This window comes from Alligator sinensis, unplaced genomic scaffold, assembly GCF_000455745.1.
Source record: "Alligator sinensis unplaced genomic scaffold, ASM45574v1 scaffold342_1, whole genome shotgun sequence".
NCBI lineage: Eukaryota > Metazoa > Chordata > Crocodylia > Alligatoridae > Alligator > Alligator sinensis.
Genome location: NW_005842126.1, coordinates 631932 through 636928, shown reverse-complemented (window position 1 = coordinate 636928; position 4997 = coordinate 631932).

The window sequence follows — 4997 nt, the reverse complement described above, 5'->3', positions numbered from 1 at the left end:
CACAGGTCACCTGGACTGTGGTTTTTAACTGTCCTCGGTCTGCTATCAATCTCGATTAGATGCATGCAGCATACAGGAGAAAGATACAATTCTCCTTTCCTCCCACCCCTCTCAAAATACTCTTTACATTGAATCACATCACATTAACAAGTCCTGAACTTGCCAGCACTAATGGAAGGCAAGCAGGCAGGCTTTCTTTTCTGTGATAGGGTAAAGAAGTAGCTTATGTGGTAGAAGTGGGAGCACCCCTTGAAAACACAGCCTCAAAACCCTCACTCCTTGACTCAGCAGGGCCTGGGGAGTATTTCAGCAGACTGTGTTCAGTGGTACTGTTGTCACTCCAGTGGCTAATGAAATTTTACAAGGAAATATTCAGGGATGGGGAAAGTGGGGTCAATGGCTCTTGAGAAAAACTAGGATCTATGCCAAAACACTAGGGGTGTGTGAAGCAGGCCATATTTGACTTGGATTCAGATTTGGCCTGATTCAGGGGACAGTGATTCAATTAGTTGATTCGGATCACTGCCCCGATTTGATTCGGCCAAATAGGAATCTGAAGATTCGATGCTGATTCAGAGAATCAGCAATTCAGCCATAGACCCAGCTTTATATGTTTTTTCTACTTACTTCGAGGTACCAGGTGTGACTTGTGAATGCTGCAATAGTGGGGCAGACGGAGCCTCCCACAGGAGTGTGGGGGGCGCGAGGGGAGGGCGTGCTTGGTGGCAGACTTAGAATTGGACCAGAAATACTTCTGTTCCACTTCTGAGCCCCACCCTCCCATGCCCTGCAGCTTGGCAATTGGCCGCAGGGGGACCTCAGGTGCCACCCCAGACCCAGGAGGCGCCAGTCGCTGAGCCAGGGTGCGGGGCGGGGGGTCCCCTGTGCACTCCATGATGGACCCAGAAGTGGACCGGAAGTGCTGGGGACCCCGCCATGCTCCCATGGGATGCTCCATCTGCCCCACCATCTCAGCATTCACAAACTGCCTAGTACCTTCAGGTATGTAGAAAAAACATTTAAAGCTGTGTCTATGTCCTCATCATTGAATCTGTCTGAATCAATTTGGAGGGTTCTGATTCGATTTGGAGAGATTAAAAGGTCTCCTGCTTCAATTTGGATTCAGAGATTTGGCCGCTGAATTGGGCCAAATCTCCACCGAATCGAATCAGTGACCAAAGCTTTGCAAAGCCCTACAGAACACCAGTTCTTTGACCAACCAATTGACTCAATTCTCTGCCTTAGGATGATATAGCCGCACTTCTACATTCAAAGTTAAATTGGTTTCTTTTTCTGCTGTATATTTGTAACATTGCTTTACAATTATGGGAACCACACACATGAATGAAGGGGAAAGGAGATCCTTGCACCAGGAAAAGGAAATGTAGAGTAGAAGAGCCCACGCCTAGATGTTGGGTCCTGACTTTTGAAAAATCACAACAATAATGAAGTTACCATAGACAGGACCACGTTGGCTGGAAGGTAGTGGGCACACACCAGTGTTTGGGAATTTCTTTTGTAGCTGAGTTTCAAATGAGGTATAATATTTGCTAACACAGAGTAATTTGAATTATCCATGGATAGTTCAAAAATACAAAGAGTTCATTACCCAGATATCTCCATTTAAGATGGATTTGCTTTTGTTCATCACTGCAGTGCACGTGGCTAGGAAATGGCAAGATGCCAAAATGAAACTGCTCCTAATTTTCAGAGGAGGCCACTGGCTAATTACAGAGACTGCAGGTGTGAAGAGAGAAGCTCAAAGTAATCAATAGCAGTAATTAATCTGCTAGACTGGAGCTAAAGAGCTAACAGCTGGACATCAGAAATGGACACATGCAACAAGATCAGCAATAATTACCTCTTTAAATATTGAATTTCCATAGCAACAATTAGGCATATAAATAAAAGCTTGAAATCAAGGCTCGCAGGCATGATGCTGAATTGCAAACACAACATTCTCCAAATCAACCCTTTTAATAAAACAGCAACAATATGCTTGGACTGGGTCAACCATTCTCCAGTGCTACTGCAAATTCAGCTTCCGTTGCTTCTACCTTCTTTGGAGCTTCTTCTTTGGCTGCTTCTGAGCATAAAGGCTCTGCTGTAACTTCTCTTTGTTCAGCCATTGGCAAAAGAGAGCAGGTGTTACTTTCAGATACAAAACACATTCCCCCTTCACCTTCAACATGCCTTCTTGTTTGTCTGTTTGTTTGTTTGGTGGCTGCTTGCCCCTGTAAACTGGAGAGGCCACTCTCTAAAGAGCTTACCTGAACCAGATTCTCATCCAAGTACTAATGCTCCATAGCACACATGGAACTCCTCAAGCTCCACACTGTTAATCCATAAGAACAGCAGCAGTGGGTGACCACAAACAATCCTCTCCTACCAGTGGTCAATCACCACCCAGGACTTTAACCTGGGGCCTCCCAAGCATGTCCTTCTTCAAGTAATAAAGAACTCCTACCATAGCTTTTCCTCTTCAACTCATTCAGCTTTGATCCTTCTTCAGGTGTTTGTGTCTGCCATGTCTCTCTCTCCCTTCACATACTCCTTCCTTGTGATATTCAATTTGTTCCCTCTCTTCTCTCATCATTGCTGGCCTGAGAGAACCAGAGCTGGTTGCAAAGTCTGGGTTTGGGAGTGAATAAAAGTCTTGAAGCAGCTTTTGGCCCATAGTGTCTTTGTTTTTGCCACTAAAAGATCCTGGCTAGGTATTTCAGTATCCTTGCTTGCTCTGTCTCAGTACAGTTGGGCCTACATTCTGATGCCTGTATTGCTTCAGATGATACTTTCTAAGCCTGTTCATTGCCTGGAAGCATGGGTTTCTCCATATTTTGGGTATCATTCAGGTTTAAGGTACCTTGATGAGACTATTTTATTTTGATTTTATGTTGTTTATGTTTATTTTATGTTGCTTTTAAGAGTTCACCTATTGCCTTGGTCCATCAGGAGGAAGGTAGACACCCACTGGTTTCAGTGTTAGTGCAGCATCAGAATACTCAAAACTGATGGACAGGTTTCATTGCATCATCTGGTTGGAAGTCAGACATGTTGTTCAGAGATGGCAGTTTTGTTAGAAGATGTTACTTTGAGCATCCTAGAATCAAGGAGAAAATGGTCCCTTCACTAGAAATCACAGGATGATCCCTGTAATGTAAAGATTACAGAGCTTCAAGGGACAAGCTCTCAGAGTAAACGCTTGAATCCACTTTAACCATAGTGCTAGGAATCTATTACTAATGTCTGTGTTAGAGACCAGGTAAGTGGCATTCAGTACTATTTCAGAAAAATTTAGATCCAATTCCTCCTTGCACAACTAGACTTGTCTATAGGTGGATCCAGGCTTTTGTAAAGGGGGATGCAGGAACAGCAACTGAAGCTTCAGGGCTGATAGCACCTCAACTCTCAGTTCCCTCCACCCCACCCCACCAGAGTGGACAGACCATGCTGCAAGAGCAGCAGATGAGGACTTTTTGTTAAATTCCTGAATCAGGTAAGAATCCCACTCCCATCCCTCAGCACCCCCTCCTTTCCCTCTATGGTCAGTGGCACATCTTTTCTCTTCCCATTCCCTTCTCCCCTCCCAACTCACCTGGGGGCAGGGGGAGCTCCAGTGCCACTCCTGCCCTGCTCCAGCCAGGCTGTATGTGGAGCTGGACTCAGCCAGGGACAGTGGCAGCAGTGGGAGGGTTCCTTCTCCCTGTCCCTGCTCCTGGGCCCAGGTAATACCCAGGGGACTGAGCAAGGAGAAGGATTCCACATGTTGTCACTGCTGCTGTTGTCCCATGCAGCCCAGTTGGGGTGGGGCAGGAGCAGCACTGGAGCTTCCCTTATCCTAAGGGTAGCCAGAGACAGTGGGGGCAGCAGGAAGGGGAAGGGAGGGGATATGGCATTAGGCACAGATGGGGAGGGAGGGAGGGTGGAATTTTTACTTGTTTTGGGGGCTTTAAAAAGTCCCCAGTTGCAGCTCCCATGGCATGATCCAAAATGGGGAGGAAAGGTGCAACCACACCACTGCACCCCTGCTGGATCCACCCCTGTTTTTGTCTACTGCATATACTCACAAGTGATTTAAACACAGCTACCTAGTTGTCTAACACTATTTATGCCCTGTTATTCTCTTTACCTATCTAGGAAAATGCATAAATTCCATGCAAGTCCCTTGTAAGTTCCCAAAAAGACTAGACTGAAAAATTCTCTCTCTAATAATGGGGGGGGCATCTACACATGTGCTTTACTGTGAAGTAGAGTAATTTGCTGTGCAGTAAAGTGTCACTGTATGCAGTAGTATTAGGTTGCAGTAAACTAATTAACTCCACCATAAGGCAGTACTGTCGGGGATAGTACTATCTTACAACTGTAGCAGAAAGCCCCCTTTTCCTCTTGCCTGCATTTGCTCTCCCTTCTTTGGATATGTTTCTCTTTTTCTACCTTTCTTCCTTCCTCTTTCTTTCACTTTAAGATAAGGAATTGTGTTTTAAAATTTGTGTGTGTGCATTTTGGGTCTCCCCTTGTAGTTTGGTATTTTTATCTATTTGTGTGCCATGGCATTTGTAGCTTATATTTTATACTCCTCACCTTTCAACTTTCAACTAAATGTGTTTTAGTAAGTTATACATTGTAACAATGTTAACAAGGGCAGGAATCATACTGTCCTTCTCTGTATCAGGCTGGCCCCTGAAAGAGCGAGTGAATCAGTGATTGAATGTGTAACAAGGTAGCACACAGCAATTAACACCTGGGAAGCTGCAGATCAACCAAGGGAAGAACTCAATAGAAGACAATGTAACAACCGGGAAATCTCTAAACGTCACTGATCAAAGGCTAGAAGCCCTGGCCTGAGTTAATCAACTCCAGAGACCAACTTTTGGGCTGAATATCTCCAGATCAACTGCTCCCAGAGCCCTATTCTAAATTAATGAATGGACTCCCAAACCTGCACGTACATGCGGACGACCCCTGGGGCTGACAGATGCCGTCCAGTAGCCACCGAG